Source organism: Canis lupus, chromosome 15, assembly GCF_048164855.1.
Source record: "Canis lupus baileyi chromosome 15, mCanLup2.hap1, whole genome shotgun sequence".
Lineage (NCBI taxonomy): Eukaryota > Metazoa > Chordata > Mammalia > Carnivora > Canidae > Canis > Canis lupus.
Window position 1 is genome coordinate 54,964,973 of NC_132852.1, and position 21,315 is coordinate 54,986,287.

Consider the following 21,315-nt stretch of genomic DNA (forward strand, 5'->3'; position numbering starts at 1 on the left):
CTTTAAGGTGAGTACCTAGGAAAGGAAACGGTAGAAGTGGTCTAACAGGGAGAAGGAGCCTGAAGCAAATCAGTCATTCATGACCCATCACCATTTCATCAGGGCCCTAGTGATGCATTATCTTTGTTTTTATTGCCGATGCCACAGTAACACAATAAAAGTTAGTGTTAGGGTTCTCACTCCTAACAGGGTGTCAGCGGCAGCACTATATTTGTGGGAGAGTATTTTGGGTTTTTGTTTCTTATCCTTTCTTCATCTAATGTATTCTTTAATAATATCCAAATAATGGTAAAAATCAAGTGGTAAGCAGAGTGTGCTTTCTGTAGCATTTGGAACATGCAGAAAATTGCTATCGCCAATGAGTTGTTCAATTTTCTTTTTTAGAAGTCCATTGATAGAAAAAAAAAAAGAAGTCCATCGATAGGATTCAATATAATATGTATGCATGTCAGGGACACCTGGGTGGCTCAGCGGTTTAGTGCCTGCCTTTGGCCCAGGGCGTGATCCTGGAGTCCCGGGATCGAGTCCCACGTCGGGCTCCCTGCATAGAGCCTGCTTCTCCCTCTGCCTGTGTCTCTGCCTCTCTCTCTCTCTCTCTCAAATAAATAAATAAATAAATAAATAAATAAATAAATCTTAAAAAAAATATGTATGCATGTCGGGATCAGAGAGAGTGAGCCCAAGATGGACCCGTGCCCATAGGCACACATGCAGCATCTTTTCTCCTTTTCTTTCCCTTCTGTCCTTCATGTCTGCTCCTGGAATTTTTATTGAGCCAGTGAAGGGAGGGAGACAGAGGGTGGCTGCAGATACAGGGAGAAGGGACCGTTCCTGCTCTTGATGAGACCACGTCATCCCTCCATTTAGCTGGCAGGCTTTCACACAAGCTAAGGCTGTGTGGGTCCTGCACAGCCCATGACAGCTGACGTAACCAGTCGCCTGCATTGGCTCAGTGTCATCATTACGCATAGAGAGCAATGTGGTCTTCCTCCCTAGAGATGGCACAACAGACTGGAGGGTGAAGAGACATGTCAGCCAGATCAGGGGAGCCAGCTGGCTCCTGACTCTCTGATGATTGTCGCAACTCAGTAGCTTGGAGCAACTTCCATATGGCTCCTGCCTTAGAAAAATTTCTCCTCACTCTTCATCCCCATCTGTAATATCACTTATTCATTCAAGTCATTCAAGTCATTCATATATTGAAATGTGGTTGAGAATATGACTCCTCTGCTCTGTTACAGCTGATCTCCAAGAGAGGAACTAGCCATATATCAGATGAGGAGGTGTTGACCAGACAGGCTGAAATGAAGGCTAGATTGAACTACGCTCTGCTGTCTCCTTGCCCTTCTGGGACTTTCTCAGGTGAGTGCCGCCTCTCTGGCAAGCCTTCCCTCAAACTCTTTTGTTACCGTGTTGGGTTTCTCTCTCCATGCTAGATTCTTAATGAATCGCTACTGACAGGATAAAGCTTTGTACGTGAAGAGAATGATAAATTTAACTCTTCTTTTTTTAATTTTAAAACTGAAATCTATCCCTAAATGATGGATTTGGAAGATACTTGCAGGGTCTATTTGTTCTTCTATGAAAAAGCTAAAATTACTTTGGCTAAAGGAAAGGGAGGAGAGTCAGCCAAAGAGGGATTCCTGCATTTCCCTAATCTCTCTCTTTCTCTGTGTCCCAGCCTCCACATTCTGATCTGGAAAACAAAAGAGAGACAGGTATAGAATCAGGAGCTCAATATTTCTTGCAGAGGAGAGTTATGCCAATTTCCAGGGTGAGAAGAACCAGGCCCTGGGTTCCTACGTATCACTCACACCAGACTGGTAAGTAGAGTGGTAAGCAGAGTAATGCCCCTGCCAAGTTGTCAACATCCTAATTCCCAGAACCTGTGAGTATGTTGGGTTACATAAGAAAGGAGAATTAGAGTTAAAGATTGGATTAAGGTTTCTAATCAGCTTTGTTTAAAATAGGGACAATATCTTGGATTATTTAGGTGTGCTCAACATAAGCACAAGAATCTGTAAACATAGAAGGGGAAAATGTAAGAGAGAGAGAGAGAGAGAGAGAGAGATGTGGTAATAGAAACAGTCAGAGAGCTGTTGTATCTCTAGCTTTGAAGGTAGAAGGGGTGCAGATGATCTCTAGAAGCTGCAAAAGGCAGGGAAATGGATTCTCTCCCAGGACCTCCAGAAGGGAACACAGCCCAGCTGACACCTTGACCTTAGCTTAGCAAAACTTATGTCAAACATCTGAATTATAGAACTATAAGCTATTAATTGTATGTTGTTTTATACCACTAAAGTTCCAGTAATTTATTATAGCAGCAATGGAGAGCAAATGCATGGCTCTATGATGCTTCTTGACAGAGAGACCCAAAATAGTCTCGAAGGACCCCCAAGGCACTCAGGATAGATTAGGAATAGCCATGCTCTCATTCGCATGAAAACAGATGAAGTGAGAGAAGCCATTAAACCCAGAAAGATCTCCTGCTTGAAATGTGGAAGACATAGAGCATCTTGCATGGATCAACGGGGACTGAAGGACAGCCACACCAGTGAGGCAGCAGATATAATTGGGGAAAGATGCTGAAAACCAGGATGAATGAGAATTCTGAAGAAAACATAATCAGTGACCAAAGACCAAGTACCCTCCCTGACAATGCCTTGACACTTTGTAAACTCCCCAGAACTTAGCTTCCACCAGGAAGAAAGATAAGGAGAAAAGCATGATCTGACTGAGAAAAACCCCTTAATAAATACATGTACCCCAATGGGATGGGAACTTAAAATGATATTCATTTTAGAAAATAAAATTATTTTGCCTACCCAATATTTGAAGCCACAAATTTCATATCTACCTTATGCATGTTAAATTCAATGGTAAATAGGTGGTATGGAAAACACAAAAAATAAATAAGATGTGATACTTGCCTCCCAATAATTTATTATCCATCTAAGAAGGTGGGAAAGTCATTTAGATAGCAAATGCTAAAGGAGTTTGGGGACTTCTGCTTCCCGCCATGATGAAGAAACTGGTATCCAATGAGTCCTCCATATTCATTTCCTTGAGCTGCTGTAATGAAGTACCACACCCTGTGTGGCTTAAAACAACAGAAATTCATTGTCTCACAGTTCTAGATTGTAGAAGTCCAAAATCAAGATGATGGCAGGGCCATGCATCCTCTGAAATCTGGAGGGGAATCCTTTCTCGCCTGTTCCTGTTTGTTGACTTGCTGGCGATGTTTGGCACTCCTTGATTTGTAGCTATGGAACTGCAGCTCTGCTTATTCTTATTCTTCTTTTTTTTTTTTTAAAGATTTATTTATTTATTCATGAGAGACACACACACAGAGAGAGAGAGAGAGAGGCAGAGACACAGGCAGAGGGAGAAGCAAGCTCCATGCAGGGAGCCCCATGTGGGACTCCATCCCGGGTCTCTAGGACCATGAAGGTGGAGCTAAGCCTCTGAGCCACCCAGGGATCCCCAGCTCTGCTTCTATTGTTATGTGATGCTCTCTCTGTGTGTGTCTCTCTTCACTGGCTGTCTTCTTACAAGAATACCAATTGTATTAGATTAGGAGCCCACATTACTCCAATAGGACCTCATCCTAACCCAACTAATTACATCTGCAATGACTCTATATCCAGTGAAAAGGTCTTTCAAAAAAACCCTGCAAAAGCTATAATAATTCATCGCCAGGAGACATACACTACAAGAAATGTTAAGGATACATTTCAGGCAAAATTTTAAAAAAGAAAAGGTCCAGATAGATTGGTAAGGTAGCTGTTGGGGAGAGGTGGGGAGCTATAATATAAAAGGAGAAGAAATGCTTGGATATATAGCACTGACCAATATCATGAATAAAAATCTTTTTTCCATTTCCTTCATGATAGCCAATTCAAGCTATCAACAGTTTAGCAACTAGGTCATGATAGTTCTGAATATCTAACAGTTAGGTCTCATGAGAGGCTATAAGCCAGTTATAGAATATTACTGATGGAATATCAATAATACACATATGTGATAAATATTAAAACATTTTAATTTTCTTTAAAGATTTTATTTATTCATTTGAGAGAGAGAGATAGAACACAAGCAAGCAGGGTGAGAGGCAGAGGGAGAGGGAGAAGTAGCCCCCCTGCTGGTCAGAGAGCCCATCCTGGGGCTTGATCCCAGGACCTGGAGCTCATGACCTGAGCTGAAGGCAGACACTTAACCATCTGAGCCATCCAGATACCCCAACATTTTTTATTTTTTAAAATACTTTTGTAAATAGCTGATTTTCTACTTCAAGCCAAGATGAAGTATGGAACAAAATATCTAAAACAACAGTTGTTAAGATGTTAGACATCGAGCAAGACAAGACCAGAAAAGTCAGGTGAGTTTTATAATTGCCCGAGCTGCTCATTTGAGAGAATTTCCAGGCTGTGGCACACAGAGGGGAAACCCAGGTGGAGACCAGCAAACCCCTTGAGCTGAGAGAGGAGCCAGCTGCCCAAAAAAGAGAATTTTAGAAATCTTTAGATCTTTAGTATTTAGCAGAGTGCTGATCAGAGCACGGATGTGAGGAAACTATCTGAGACTGGAAAAACCATCACCCAAAAGGATTAAAGAGAACACTGGATTTCACACAGGGCCAGAAATAGTGCATATTCTCACCAGCCAGACTAGAAAACCTTAAAATTCACAGAGTATTGTGTAGAGTACTCAGAAGTGCTTTGCCTCAGGGGTAGAGCATAATTATCCCTAGCCTAAATGCTGGTCTAGTCCTACCTAACAAATATTTAAAGCCAGACACAAAAGGATCAGATTGTTTCCAAGGAAGTTAACTGTTCTAAAATAGAGACCCGAGAATATTTATAGGAATATAAAAATCCCAACACAAAAGTAAAGCTCAATACGTGGCATGCCATAAAAAAATTACCCAGCTTGCAAAGAAGCTGAAAAATATAATTCATAATGTGGAGAAAAATGAAACCATCAAAAGTAACGCAGAACTGACATAGATACGAGAATTACAAGACAAAGACCTTAGCAAGGTTATTTATTATGTGTATCCCATATGTTGAAGAGGATAGAGGAAAGATGTTAAATACAGACATAGAAGATATTTTTTAAAAGCCCCAAATCTAACTTTTAGAAGGGAAGATTACAATGTCTGGAAAAAAAATACTGGATTAGATCAGAACTGCAGAAAAAAAAAAAAAAAACTATTCATGAACTCAAAAAGCATGGTATTAAAAATAAACCAGAATAAAATCCACAAGGAAAAGGAATTTTTGAAAAATAAACAGACTAGGACAACTTCAATCACCTAATATAAATGGAATCGCAAAAGAGAAGGAGGGGGATGGAAAGAAGGGAAAAAAATTCGAAGAAAGCATGACTGGAAAAATGTTCAATTTGATAAAACTCTAAACCTACAGATCCAAGAAGCCTGACAAAACCCAAGCACAACACTTACACACACACACATACACGCACACACTCCAAAGAATACCACAAATTGCTCAAGACTATTGTTAGAGACATCTTAAAAGCAGAGGGAGAATAAAGACATGTTTTGCACAGCAGAACAAGATAAGGAAGCAGAAGTTTTCTTGATGAACACAAAGCAAGAGGAAAGATAGAAGAGTAACAATCAAAAAATGGTGCCAATCTATAATTCCATACCAGGCGAAAAGCTTTATAAAATCTTTCTTCAACGCGCTTATTCTTTAGCCAAACTTCCATTCAGCATGCCAACTACCTTTCTCTTCCTCTTTCCACAGCGGCTCCCATCCTCATTACTGTCCCAGACAGCTCAGCTCTTGAAAAGCATAGCTAGCAAAACCAAAGTGGACCAGTGGGTCAGCCCCACTGGCAAAGCAGTTCCAGCATGACTTTGTTTTACGTAAGCTTCATTGTTTCTGATATCTCCCCACCACCTTCACTGAAAGTGATTCATCAAAGTATTTCATAGACAAAGTAAGTTTCTATCTATGGAGAATTCTGCTAGTTAGAAAATAAGATTTTTCCCTCTGTTGTTTACCACAAAAATTGGTAAAATTACATGGATTGTTGAGGTGGAGGGGGGTGATAAGTGTAATTTAGGGCTCGGATCTTGTAGTTACTGTGTCCCAATTCAGTGGGGGGAAAGTCCAAGTAAAAGACTGGAGCTTTAATGAGATATCAGTCCTGATGTGGCAGTCCTTGGCAGAAACAATAGTTGAAATGTTTGGAATGGGTGAGATCTCCAAAGTGAAGGAAAAGAACAAAAGTCCAAAAACAAGAATCACTGAAAATCCACACATTTGTTGGCAATGGAAGGAAAGAAACCTTGAGATAGAAAGAAAGTAGTCCTAGATGTAATAAGAGAAGTGGGATGGCCCCTAGCAGCTCAGAGGAGAGGGTAACCAAAAAGAGAGGAGGAGAATATTTAAAGGCCATAAAAAGGTCAATAAAATCTGGAGTGGAATCACTGGGATTATTGATGCGAGGCGGTGAGAGCAGCAGATGAGGAGCACTCCTGTGACAAAGGGCAGGTGGGTGGAGAGACTAGAGGGGAGATAAAGGGGACAGTAGCATTAATGTAAGTCTTTTTTTTCCCCAGGGAAATTGCAATCTGGTTGTGTTCATCAGGTAGAGGAGGAAATCTGCAAAGACCGAAGGACCGGAAAAATGAAAGATGCCAAAGAGAGAAGGTAATTGAGAAACAAGGAAAGCAGGAAGAAATTAATTCTTGGGTACTAAGAGAGGGAGAGTGCTTCCTCTGATATAGGAGAAAAGAAATTTTTAAAAGAATGTCTGAAAGATAGACTTGCAACAAGGACAGCCACTAGACATATTGAAAGATGCCAAATCTAACTCATTATCGGTGAAAGGTAAATTTAAAAAAACAAACAAATAAACATCATTTCACTCATCAGATTGGCAAAATTAAGAGAATTAATAATATCTAACGTTGATGAGCATACCAACGTCAGATATTATTCCCCAATGTATGGGAAAATACATACTCAGTTTACACAGCTAGAATGGAAGCGGCAATAATCTTTGTCGAGGGCAGTTGGCAATGTTTATTAAAAATGCACATAGTATTTACATTTCAAAGAAATAATTCCATAAAAATACATGTACATGCAGGCAGTCAGTTTTGCTAAAATTTATGCTATAGCATTTTTTATAAATGGCAACTTGTAGGAAACACATAAATACCCATCAGTAAATGGATGGAAAGTAACTATCCATAACATGCCATACTAGGCAGCGGTATTGTTGAATGAAATAAGGCAGTTTGCGGTACCATGGAAAGATTCCCAAGATATGCTGTTAAGTAGAAAAAAACAAGTTGCCGAATAATATGTATAAAGCAATATGATTTATATCAAAGCACATTCACAAAAACACACGCAAAGCAGTTTCTATGTATACCTATGTGTGCCTATGCACACTCATTCACTCAACCAGTAGTCACTGAGCGCCTGCTATACATTCCCCACGTGGCTTATTTTAGTAAGGGATGCAAATAAAGAGAAAGAAAGGGCTGGAAAAATGCACGCCAGACTGGCACTAATAGTTATTTCTGAAAAACAAAGCAACAAAAATTGTCAAGAGAGCCTTTGTTTGATTTGCAGTGTTTTAAATTTTGGAGCTAGATGTATTTCTGTAACACTGTTGAGTACCATCGACTGAGCCCGAGTCTCACTCCCCTTATTTTGAGCAAGTAACTAAAGGAATTAAGGTCATTAGGCTCGAACTCCATTTACTATTTCTCAATAGTAAATATTTTATTGAGAAAGGCATCTAAAAAAAGGTGCCAGAAGAGTTCAGACCCACAGGAAGTCGGGAGGTCCATCTGCTGCTGTATAAGTGAAAGGAACAAGGAACGCACAAGCCAATGGTCCAAGACTGGGAGAAAGAATGTGTGGACTGCAAAAGCTGAAAGAAAAGATGCTGAGAACCACCTGTCTTGTAAGGTAAAGGCATAGTCAGTGCTTGGCCCCAGTGGTGTGAGATTGAAGATCTGGAGGGGTTCTACGGATTGAGAGAGGAAGCTCCTACCTGGATGTGGGGCCAGAAAAAAAGAACATAGATCTGCTCCTGAATCTTTCTAGCATGTGAAATGGGTCAGTAGAGATCCGTTTCAAGATGAGTGTGGACTTGAAATAACGCGGCGTGGTGGGAGGGCGGGAGAAGTACCCCAGTGCACTTGCTCCAGCCACCCCCCTCCCGGGCCCTCCCGTGGGGCCCACCTTGGAGAGCTCTCCGGGAGGAGAGAAAAGTCAGAGGAGCAGTAGCAGAAGAGGACAACTAGACAGACAAAAGGAAAAATATGCACAGCAGAGCAGACACTAGCTGCATAAAGTCAACAGCAACGGGGATGAGCCCGGGTGCTACCAAGAGGATGGAGGGTGGGGACCCAGTTGCAGAGGCGGGAGAAGCAGGCGCCTAGAGCTCCGGGTGTGGCTTCCTGGGATCACGGAAACCTTGGCAGGAGGCAAAAAGGACAGCCATTCAGGGGAAAGTCAGGAGAACCAGGGCGTCCGGTTGCTGTCACTCCCAGAGCAAGGTGTCCCAAAGACCAACCATCAGACTCAGGCTGGGAGAGGCCAGTGCACATGCGCACACCCTTGCACCCCTTCTCTCCTATGCACACCCTAAGATCCCAAAGCAAGCCTTGTGATGAGTCACGTCAATAGCAACAATTGTTTGACCTGGCAGGGGTGTTTACTCATGACTGCATTACTAAGAGCACAGTGACGATGTGACCAAGCCTCACAGCTCCGCTCAGAAACTTACAGAGCTCTGTTGGAAGGTGGGTGCTCCCTGATAATGGAGTTTCTCTTACTGGAGCAAGCTGAGACAGAGCAGGTTGGGAAATTTTCAGGAAAGTAGAAGAGTTACTAAAGAAAGCGCCTTAAGGGAAAAAAATGATAAGCTGCATATGCAAATTGAAAAGAAATGACAAAGCAAATCCCAAAACGAGTTTTAAAATTAGTGGATTAATGAGGTTGAAGGCATGGGCAATTTCTTTTTTCTAACAGAGAACACAGGATGGGCCCTTGCTGTGTTCAGGTGCAATCGAGTTGTCTCCTTCTTCATCGCCCTTCAAGCTGCATCATCCTGTTCCATGCAACTGACAAGGGCATTGAGGCTTGGAGAGACGAAGTCACTTGCCCAAGGTCACACAACACTGGCATCATCTGGGTTCTGTCTAATGCTGACCGACTACAAAGCACCTGTGTTTAAGCTGCTACACTTCATTATTGGTCACCAGAGAGTGGGAACAGCAGTGCTTCACACTGATGCTGCACAGAGGCTTGCCCTTCACCCCGACCATCTATTCATGTTGGTGCTTCCTTGGGCCCTGTCCTTCCTATGGAAATGTTTAACAACTCTATCCTAATAAAGACCCTGGTTCCAAGGGCTTTTATTATCAACCGCACTCCACAGATAAGAAAGATGAGGCACAGATTAGTTACATAATCCTGCCCACAGTCACAAGATTAACGGGTGGTTGAGCCAAGAGGTCAACCCAAGGTAGTCTGACTCCAAATCTCCAATGATGGTGGTGGTGTGCCCCGTTATCAGGGTAAATGCTCGCTTTTGCTTCCCCGGGGGGACACAGAAACAAGAAAAGGCTCGGATGGGAGGCAAGAGATGAATTAATTTTCCTCTTCATAGGAGGAAAACAGGCAAAAGACAAAACAACAAGATTGAGTTTTCTGTTAGCAAATACATTTGCAGTGTTAGGAATTTCAGATATTTGAAAGGCAAGGGGGATTTCACAAAAATCGGGAATTTCAGGAAATGGGTCTCGAAGTGAATCCAAATATGCTCAAAGGAAGAGTGTTGTGAAGAGGTCAGGGAATATGAGAAAGGAAAAAAAAAATCCAAAGTGAGTCGAAAAAAAAAAAAAAAAAAAAAACAAAGTGAGTCGAATCAGACTACAAAAATATTACTACTACTGCTATAAACATTTATTGAATACTTACTATGTAGCAGCCACGGTTATAGACAGCACGTTCCCTGGGTTAGAATGATCAGCAAACACACTCAGAACCTCCTCAAGAACATGGAGTCAACAAGCAATGGATAGATTTGATTACATGAGCAATAATATCTCTTTATATCTCTTTAACTGAAATTCATTTTAAAATATTAAGTCAATAAGGCTTAGTCTTTGAATGATTCTAGATTCTATGATTCCAGATGCAAAACAAGATTCTAAGGATATAGCCACAGAGACAACCTGCTTGAAGAGTTGATTATAGTAAAACAAAACAAGCAAACCCCCCCCCAAGCTAGAAGATGACATAAACCCATGACAGGTTTATGTAAAATGTAGGAGCTAGGAAGAAGCATACTATGAGGGTTACCCGAAGGTGAGAAAACGAGACTTCTAGGAATATTGTCCAAGGAACACCACTGATTTAGGTGTAGCTAGGTGTAGCTAGAAGTCAGTAATAGATATACTCAGAGCTCAGGTAGGCCTAGGGATATGCACTTTGACAAAGAACCTTCCTCTACCTTTTTCTCGTAAGCTGGAAGTCTCCTAAAGACACCATAATTTCATTTGGTCACAGTAGTAAATAACAACGTACATAGTCGCTAAGTATGTCTACAGAGACTTACTCATTAACATATCTAAATTTGAAGCATATTTGCTTAAATTTCAAATAGCTCTCTACCCATAAGGATAGAAATATTACATTTAATATGACCCATGACTGATGGAAGCAAGATGAACAATGAATAACCTAGGAGCTCCTGCATGGTGAGGGTATGGTGTTTGGAAGTTTAATATTCCTTCCCTAAGGAGTTGAAAGGTACAGGGAGTCAAGGTGAAGTGAGGACCCCTAATGGGTGTATAAGGTCATTGTTAGGGATGAGCTGTCCCTCCTCCAGCACTCCTCTGCACCACCCCTCAGGTCCTTGGTGAAGTAGTTGAAGCAAGCTCTGCCACTCTGTGGGACACACACACACACACACATGCACACACACACACACACACACACACACACACCCTGGGAGAGAGAGCTGGCTTCTGCACATTTCATAAGAGCCTTAGGTGTGGCCATTACCTTTAAGCCTAATGAAGCTATAATTAAGGAAGAGTGAAACATGAAGCAGAAGAAGCCCCTATTGTGGTATTTTCACTAAGAGCAGAGGCTCCTCTAGGTCAAGTGAACTCCCATATTTCTTCCAAAAAACATCTCCTTGTCCAGGGAGAGTAAAGGAAAAGAAGACAAAGATTTAAAAAAAAAAAAAAGAAAGAAAGAAAAAAAAGAAGAAGAAGCTGGTATGAGAACAACTGGCCTAGCTAGACTTCAAAGATTTCACTGGAAGGAAAAACCAAGCAGGAAGGAATTGCAAGATATTTGTAATGCGCATGTGCTGTACAACTTATAAATGGCACATATCTAACATTTCTGTATGTTTCATATCCAGTGTTATGAGAGCATTAGAATCTGTTAGAGAGACCAGAAGGCAAATAAAGAAGGTAAAGAAACTGAATGTAGAGGTAAGGAGCTTGTGAGATGTTGGCAGTATTCTGAAGATGTGCTCAATATAGATAAATAAGTTAGTGACTTCTGACACACATATGACTAGATAAAATGTAGCCTGAGTGTGTCAAATACAGATAGAAAGGCATGGAGGGGAATGGGAAGGTAGGCAGGAAGGAAGAAAGAGAAGGAAGGAAGGAAGGAAGGGAGGGAGGGAGGGAGGGAGGGAGGGAGGGAGGAAGGAAGGAAGGGATAGGGGGAGGAGAGAAAGGAAGCTAGAAAGTAGCTGGTGCAAGACTGACCAAGCCAGCAGAGGGCAGAGGGCCAGGCCTTTTTAGGAGCAGTTTCCAGGTAAGGCAGGGCAGCAAACATAGGTGAAGGTCTGGGGAATGTGAGTGATTATAAGGATCTCATTAAAGGAGTGGCACTGGTCAACAGGGCTTTTAAGAGGGGGGACACTTGGCTCCTAACTTGGGAAATTATCGCATAGTATTAACCATTGTCTCTAGGATAAATAAACAAAACAATTATTGTCACTTTGAACCCTTGAATTATATAAATATAATTATAAGTAAAAATATTAAATGATTATACTTTAAAAGTATTTTTAAAAAATTAAATCATAAATTTAAAATTCATATGTAAAAATAAAATAATAAAATCTTCTCTTTAGTTGATTATATTGGGAACTGTCAGTTCTAGGGAAGCCCACCTATGAGCCTACAGATTCATTAATTCTAACAATGAGAGGGCCTCCTAGCTTACCAAGGCGAGTCCATTATATTTATGGATGAAAATAAGGAGTCCTAAAGTTGTTAAGTAATTTGCATCATTTGACACCCATAGCTTGGTAGTGGTGGAGCTAGGACTTGAACCCAAGCATTCACGGACTAAGAAACTAGGACCTGAGAATCTAAGATAAGGCGCAGTTGGGACAGGAGTGGATGTTAGCAAGGAAAGAAAAATATTCTTTCCTGAAATGAAGCTTTGGCTACAAAGAGGAATATGAAAGGACTCACAAAATGTCCAAGTACAGAGAGGAAGATCAGTTGGTCAATGGTAGAAGACAACTTTAAAGAAACCAGCTTTGCCCAGTTTTAGGAGAGTGAAGGTTTAACTCCTTAAAACAAAACAAAAACAAAAACAAAACACACTGCCTAGATAATGAGAAGGAAGTAACAGAGGGATGACGTCTCCAGGACCTCTGCTTTGTGGGCCACCAAACGATTTCTCTGTGGCATCGTACCCCTCATGGAAGTCATCAAGGCCCAAGCTGCAATCCCAAGCTTTCTAAGCTCGTAAATTTGTACCAGCTCAGAAAAGGTGGTTGAATCTATCATGGTCTACCCACATTCAAAGGTTGCTTGATAAACTAGAATGCCAGTTTACAAATTTAAGATTCGACAATGAAAAATCATCACAGGTTCTGGAGACATGCTCTCGAGCCATCTACTTGAACGAGAGGAATTCTGAATTCAGAACCACTCATTTGTTCCTTCATCCATTCATCCAGCATATAACTTTTGTATCATCCACTCAGATCACAGTGACATCCTCTTGTCTACTCCAGAGTCCATAGAAGGGTTCTGCTGCGGTCATATCAACCAATTGATATCATCATTTGGGAAGGAGGACCTAACCAGAGTGTGATGGTATTGTCTTCACAGATGAATATTTAGTTTGCTTATCCCTTCTCTTCACTAAGCCAATACTCCCACATAATTATATTATTATTTATATAAATTCTCTATTGATTACTTTTGTACCTCCAAAACATATTCACAATCGACACATCCTTACATCTTTATTTCTTTTATCCTGTAAAAATCCATACTCTCTGTTGACTCCTTACTTCATAATGTGATGTCATTGGTGTCCTAAATTTCATCTGTTTCTTTTCCTTCCTTCCATGCACCAAATTTGTCATCTGTAATTTTACTTATACTTTAATCGAGGTTGACACAATTTACATTCTATTCTGTAGCACAACTGAGCATTATGTGCTTCGTCTATAAAGTCAACTCTAAAAGCTGAAAAGTTAAAACTGTTTATGTTATCATGACCTCAGAAATAATTATTTTCTGCAAAGTCATACAGGTATCAGTACAGTTACTCTCTTGTATCACCTTATTGGTTTTACTGGAATTAGAATTCTGGGTATTTTTTAAATAAGTTGATAAATTATCATATTTTCAGTTTATTTTTCCATGCTGTCTTCCAAGTAAATTATGCGACTACTAGTTGTCCCCCAATATCTGCTCTCCATTCTTCTACTCTAAGAAACCCAAATTAAATTTAGTTGGGCATATGGGGGTGCCTGAGTGGCTCAGTCAGTTAAGCATCCAACCCATAACCTCAGCTCAGGTCTTGATCTCAGGGTTGTGAGTTCAAGCCCTGCATTGGGCTCCACACTGGGCATGGAACCTACTTAAAAAAAAAGTTAGGTGAGCATATGGAGATTTGGAATTAAAGAAGCAGATTTTCCAGATTTGCTTATAGCGAGGCATAGCCATGGGACTAGGGATGTAAGCTCCAGTGTGGTCTGCAACTGTCACTAAAAGTCCTAAAAGGAAGTGGATACATTCATTCTGGCTGCCTTCCCCTATCCTGCTCCTTTGTGCCTGAGTGGGACGCCCTCACTCATGTTTGGATCGTTAGTGCTCTAGGGAGTGCAAAGCAGAAAATTATTCTAGGTCCTAGTCACCGTGTAGCTTCTACAGTTTCTACAGCTGCCTTGAACTACTGACATTCAGACTTCTATGTAAAAGAGAAGAAACATTGATCTTGCCCAAACCACTCTGCAGTCAAACCACTTACTAGCTCTCTGCTGCCTCACTCTGGGCATCTTTTATGTAAATGAAAGCAACAATGTTTTGTTTGTTTAAATCATGTTTACTTAGCATCTCTTACCTGCAGAAGAATGCATAACCTAATTGATATAAACTCAGAAAGGACGCTTTTGTTTTCCACGCTTGCCTGGCTCCTTTACTTCACAAGGCAACAACGTAGAAGGTGCCAGTTGATTTCAGGACACACACATAGGAAACAAAGGACACAATGACCATGTCAATGGGTTTGGTGACATTTATTCCTAATCAAACGTATTTTATTTGAACTGTCTATGTAAAACAATGGATTTACGTAACTGACTACCCCCAGGACAGGAAAAGCAGAGGGAAAAGGAAGAAAAGAGGAAGAAGAAAATAAGGCTTTTAACACAAAATGTTCCGTGTAGCCAAGACCCAGAATTTACAGAAAAGTTCAAGGCAGAAGCATACCTGGTCAACCGTTCTTCTGTTCCACCCAAATTCTCTTTGTTCTATCATTTCTGGACCTAACTTTCTAACAATTTTATATTCATCTTTCCATACCCAAGTAGTCCCTTTCAATACCCAGTTTATTTGGCTGGTTCTCTCCTCTTTATTCTTTTCAAAACTCTGTCCTTCCCTTCCTGCCAACTGTTATCAAGACCCCCAGTGTTCTGGAGTGAACCGGAAATGTGTCCTCTCCCCATCCCTGGGTCATGTTCATAGAAAGACTCAGTGGGAGTGGGGGAGAGCAGAAAATCACTTAGCCACAGGAATGGAGCAGAGGGAGGAGACAATGGCAATCTGGTGGATAAATTGCTCACCCACAGATGCTCAGATAAATCTGTAATCAAAAGGAAATCTGAATGCTTGGCCAAGGGGAAGTAAATTGCCTGAAGTCGATCCTTTGTTGGTGTCTTTGATCTTCTTCAGTGATGGGTCGGTCCTGCCACCCACCCCCAAGCTCAGATGCTATCCGCATGATTTGCTTGCTTTTCTGTGCCTGAACTAGGGCTTTGGGATTTCAATTACTGTCACATTCAAGAAGCCTGGATTAGAAGGACAGGGAATTTAGCACTTGCATACTACATATATGCCCCTTCTATGTATTTTCACACATATTATCTCACTTAATCCTCATAATGACCCTGAAAGACAGCCAGCTGGTTCTTTTTTTAATAATTCATCATTTTTGTTTTTTCTTTTTTTTAAAGATTTTTATTTACTTATTCATGACAGACACAGAGAAAGAGGCAGAGACCTAGGCAGAGGGTGAAGCAGGATCCCTGCAGGGAGCCCGATGCAGGACTCCATCCCAGGACCCCCTGGGAACACGACCTGAGTCAAAGGCAGACACTCAACAAAGGAGCCACCCAGGTGCTCCCAATAACTTATCATTTTTAAAACAAAATGTATCATATATTTAGTGTGTGGTGGGCATGCCTGAGGTGCACGTTTAATCTTTACAAGATTCCCAATACCTAGACCATACTTTACAGTTGAGGAAACCAATATGCCCAATAGTAACTGCTATTAGTATAAATACATTGATAAATATTTTTAAATGATAATATGAACAGCTGATGAGCTTATACAACAGTATGCTATTTCTGGAGGGCAATTCGTTATATATATATAAAGTCCTAAAAAAGCAAATACCCTTGAGTCAGCAATTCCACTTCAAGGAATGTGATCTAAGAAAATCTTCAGATATTTCACATCCCAAGTGCAAGAATGTCCATTGCAAAACTGTCTTTTTTTTAAAGATTTTATTATTTATTCATGAGAGACACAGAGGCAGAGACATAGGCAGAGGGAGAAGCAGGCTCCCTGCAGGGAACCCGATGAGGGATTCGATCCCAGGACCCCAGGATCATGACCTGAGCCAAAGGCAGACGCCCAACCACTGAGCCTCCCCAGCGCCCCTGCAGAGCTGTTTATAATTGTCAGAAACAGTACCGAAATAAGCTAAATATTCAACCAGAGGAAGTCAGAAGACACATTATGGCCCACAAAATGGACTAATTTTCATAATTCAAAACTTGTCTTAGGAGATCATTTAGTGTTACAGAAAATAATTGTATTCACGTGGAAAACCATTTATTGCTATGTGAAAAACATATAGCTTTTAATTTAAGACAACAGATTGAAAAAAATCATTGACCTCTCCTTATTTAAAAAAAAAAAAAGCCACGAACTATCAAAGTATAGGTTTTGGTAAAGATGCACAAAAGAAAAGAAATTAATATAATTGCTGAATGCTTAAAAGGAAATAACAAAACAAGACTTTATGCCTTTCTGAGAGATCAAAACCAGCTATGGCCAACGTGATACAGAAATCAGAGCCGAAACGCAGCTTAGACAGGTAGCAGAGAAAGCAGAGAGTGGGGGCCATTTTCAGGGTTCCCTCAATCCACAGGGACATGATCAGGGCATGAGAGAGAACTTAGCACAGTTGGTTGAAGAACTGTGTGTTCAAGGGCTGCTGGGTCAGAGTCTCCTTCTGACCTCCGTATGTGTATGACTAGGTGTAGACAACATGTCTATAATGTGAAGCCGGAAAACACAGCTTCCAAAGAATTCAACTGTGAACCTAAGAGGGGCAGTGGCTTTCAGAGAAAGGGTTGCCCGCTTGCTTATCTGAGAGCAAAGGCTGCCAGTCCACCCACCACACCCAAAAACAGAGAACATGCGGTCGTCTTCTCATGCAGGGAACTGGCCAGCACTTCGCAGAAAACGTGAGTCAGTGATAGGTAATAATCAACTTTTTTTTTTTTTTCATAAACGTGGTTGGATAACAGTATCAGGAGACATTTGGTTTTAAAAAGAAAACAGCTGTGGTAAGGAGAATGTTGTGGATTTAACAAACCATTTAATTATCCTCTTGGGATTCTGGAAAAATGGTATTTCCCAATTCCCTAGGGTCTCAAGGAGACCAGATGACTAGTTCTGAAGAGTGGAATGTGAGCAGAAGCGTATGACGCTTGCAGGTTTGGCCCCAAACTCCTAATCTCCAACATATGATCCTCCTCTCTTCTCACCTTTTCTGTCAGCCTTGGGGAGCCTTGGGCACTGACCTCCTGGATCTGAGTCACCTCTGTAGGAGAGCTGCCCCAGTGAGCTTCCTGACCAGGAAGATATGCAATGGCCTTCATGTGAACAGAAAACAAAACAAAACGATTTCTACTGGATTGAGGTATTAAAAACTGGAGGATTGTTTCATTAACTACTCTTACTTATGTGGCAACATTAAAGGGAAAGACCAAGGTAATCGAACGAAATACAGATTTCAGGGAACAGAGATAAATCCCAAAAAGACAAGGACATTTATTTAATTCCAAGTGTCTTTTTTCTTTTCAGAAAAATCTGAGGACATATTGCGCTCATTGATTAGAGAAAGGATGAAGTAAAGACAAACAAACACCAAAGAAGAAGAAAGAGTTCATGTACATTAAAAAGTATTGCTTACATGAAAATTTCCAGAGAAAAACTGGAAAAATATAGATATAGACCCCAAACAAGCAAACACCCCTAAACAGGTGCATAACATGAGGGGGAACGGTAAGCAATAGTGGGTAAATGCTTTTGACATGTTTTCATCATCTCAGTGGTCGTGATCTCAGTTTCAATGAATGATCCCCACAACCCAAGGGAAATTTGGTGGCTACTGCATAATAGTGACAAGCTGGACAAAGCCCAGAACGCAGAGAATTCCCTAGGATATGTTCCTCTGTCCAGTATTTCTCGGTAACAAAAACTGCAGCAACCCAATGAAGCTGGGGCCCCATAGACTCAGCCCTCTGCCTCTGGGAATGCATAGACGTGATGCATCCCAAGAAGGAACTCAGTCGTGCTGAGGTGCCAGTGGAGGGTAGAGGGAAAGTGGACTGGCAGGTGAAAGAAGGTCACAATGACTATGAATTTAAACCTTGTGACCAGCTACAGAAGCCAGGACCGAGGTAGATGTGTTTTGCGTTCTCTAATGCTTTCTTTACCTCCCTTCTCTGAAACGTAGACATTATAGGAGGAGCCCCGCAACAGTGGATGACATTGGAGGTTTTGAGTGTCTCCAATTCAAATTTCTGTTCAATCTCCTGGCCTCTTAATACGACCTAGATAACTGCTTTCTCTGATCCTATGACTTCAGCACCCACAAGCATGATCTGTTTTCTCCATGTACCAGCACAGGACATTAGAGACACATTAGCTGTTGTCACAAGCAAAACTCCAAACTTCACTGTGGCACAGGCATGGTAGAATTTTATTTCTTGCTATGTGAAGTCCTCACTGGTTGTTTCTGGGTGACGGTTACCTCTCCACTACTCCAAGGAGTAATTCAAAGACTCAAGAGTGGCTGTTTTTTCCCATCTGCCTTTTTAAAAACATAACTTCCAAGATCCTTCTACTCATCTATATCAAATTGGTAAAAAGTAAAGAGAGAGATAAGCCTACCTGTCTACTGAGCTTCTTGACCTGGAGGTGACCACAGGTTATCTGCAGGTGGAGACACACTCACATGGCTTGCCTTGGGATCTCCCTCTATCTGTCTCTGTCCCTGTCTCCCTCCACCTTCCCACTCCTCACATGGTCCAGCTTCACTGTGTCTTTTCTATTTCTGGGTCCTCTTCCTTCTAGCTCAGATTCCACGTGAAAATCTCCACACAGCTCTCCAGGCAAAGGTATATGGTGATTTTTTACGTTTTTGGGAAAAGGAACAGAGCCCTTAATGAAGAGATGATAATCATTATCTAAAGAAAAGTAACTCAGGGTCACTGCATCCTTTTCCTAAAAAGCCTATCGATACTTTCTTTGGGAACCTTGTTTGCTTACACATCTGCTTCAGTTAGCAGGTTAGAAAGAAAGTCACTCTTTAATATCTCAAAAAGCAGAAATCGTTGTTCATGGATTTTCCCACAATACACTTGGAAAGTACACATAAGGTCCTGCCCTGGGCAGAGTAATAATTATGACCATGATACACTTTCTCTTTTGTGGTAGCTTTAAAGCCTTTGGAGGACCCAACCTCAGATGGCCACCGACGGGCCACCGGTGCCTCTGTGTTGTCACCCATCAGTCACCGAGGAAGCCCAGCACTGAACTAGTGGAGCTGACAACTACATCTCCTTCCACCAGTACATTTAATTCAGAAGAAAGGAAGTTCGAGTCCCTTGACCACTCCTTTTTCATTGGTGTTCTGAAATTTCCATCCAATTGCTGTTTGAAAAAGAATTAAACACAAACCCCTAAACACTCATCCCTTTATTGTGTAAAGCAGCTCAGCCCTGCTCCCACCCCTATATCCAAATTTACATATGCATACAATATTCAGCTAAAAAAAAATTGAGGGAAATGGTGCTGGGAAAATTGGACATCCACATGCGAAGAATGAAACTAGACCAATCTCTTGCACCATACACAAAGATAAACTCAAAATGGATGAAAGATCGAACTGGAGGGTATTCTGCTGAGTGAAATAAGTCAATCGGAGAAGGACAAACATTTTATGGTCTCATTCATTTGGGGAATATAAAAAATAGTGAAAAGGAATAAAGGGGAAAGGAGAAAAATGAGTGGGAAATATCAGAAAGGGAGACAGAACATGAGAGACTCCTAACTCAGGGAAACGAACTAGGGGTGGTGGAAGGGGAGGTGGGTGGGGGGTGGGGGTGACTGGGTGACGGGCACTGAGGGGGGCACTTGATAGGATGAGCACTGAGTGTTATTCTGTATGTTGGCAAATTGAACACCAATAAAAATAAATTTATTTTAAAAATTGAGGGAATGACAGTCAACCTGACGAGCGGCAGGTGGAAGCATCCTACGGTACCCGAGTACACGCTAACCCCCCAGAGCTAACCAACAACACATTTCCTCCAAACAAAACAAAACAACTTTCCTCAAGGAGAGTATTCAAGCAGCTGCTCAGAGGAAAAAACCAAAAACACTGTCTTATGACACTAACTGCTATTGCTTGAATGTTGTCTCTCTGCCAACCAGTTTCTTAGCAGTCTTTTTTTAAAAAATTATTCAATGGCATTTAGCAGATGGAAAAACCATAGATCACAGAGAAAGGCACACATCATAATCATACACAAACTTACCAGTCTCAACAAAAACAGTCTTAAAGGCCTTAATCATTTATTTACAAAGACATGAAAATGTTTTCCTTTGGAAAAATAGACTAAGTGATGTAAGTGAAGAATACACTTATCAGTAACAAAGCAGATCACATAGGAATGGACACACAGTAAAATAATGTCAATATAATTAATGTGAACTAGAGTAATTCCCCATTTTAAGTAGCACTGAATCCACCATCCTTTCTACTATCACTACTAAAAAAAGAAAGAAAAGAAAAAGAAGAAGAAAGGGAAAAAAAAGAAAAAGTAAAGTAGAAGGAGAGTTGCTTTGTAAATATGCTGATAGGATAAACTTTTGTCACTCTTCTCCTGGGTGTTCTCAGAAGTCAATCTTCTTCAGGGTATTCAGAATCTAAGGCATTCACCAAAGAAGCTATCCTAAAATCTTAAATTTTTTGAGTCAAACAAGAAAAGAAAAAGAAAAAGAAGAGCAAATCTCACTCTTTTTTGTTATCGTTCAACTCTTAAACTATTAGCAATTGTGTGAAAAGCTATTGCAGGCTATTGGGTATAGAATTCTATAATACGTCCTGCTCTGCTAGTTTATTTGAAATCCATCACAAGGCACATAGATTCTCATAGGAAACTTCATGTGCCATGATTATTCGTCTTCAGAATGAATTACCAAAAATCAGAATGTGTTGCTGTGCCTTTTGCTAGTTAGCTACCTCACTCAGTTCCTACTAAATTCGAGTGAAAGAAAATGATGGCTTTTGAACGCCATTAGGAATAATTATCCCTTCTACAATCTATAATTTGATCATGGATAATTACGTGATGTAACAATAGAATAATTAGACTTGTTGCCCTGTGTTTGTGTGTGGCCTCGTCACGCCACGTTTGCTAAATGATATTTTTATATGACCTATTAAACTTAGT

At 40.9% G+C, this 21,315-nt stretch overlaps 1 long non-coding RNA gene across 7 annotated transcripts; it reads left to right on the plus strand.

Moving 5' to 3' along the window:
• The first annotated feature begins 889 nt into the window (after positions 1–889).
• LOC140605268 (uncharacterized) lies at positions 890–19,924 on the plus strand. Of its 7 annotated transcripts, XR_012007973.1 has the most exons (9): positions 891–1,156; positions 1,242–1,362; positions 1,682–1,823; positions 5,772–5,967; positions 6,593–6,683; positions 16,825–17,034; positions 17,350–17,563; positions 17,657–17,857; positions 19,295–19,924. It is a non-coding gene; the product is annotated as an uncharacterized lncRNA (long non-coding RNA). The 7 variants fall into 7 exon arrangements; XR_012007974.1 differs by lacking the exon at positions 5,772–5,967 and having other exon boundaries at positions 890–1,156; XR_012007968.1 differs by lacking the exon at positions 16,825–17,034 and having other exon boundaries at positions 897–1,156.
• Positions 19,925–21,315: the final 1,391 nt, after the last annotated feature.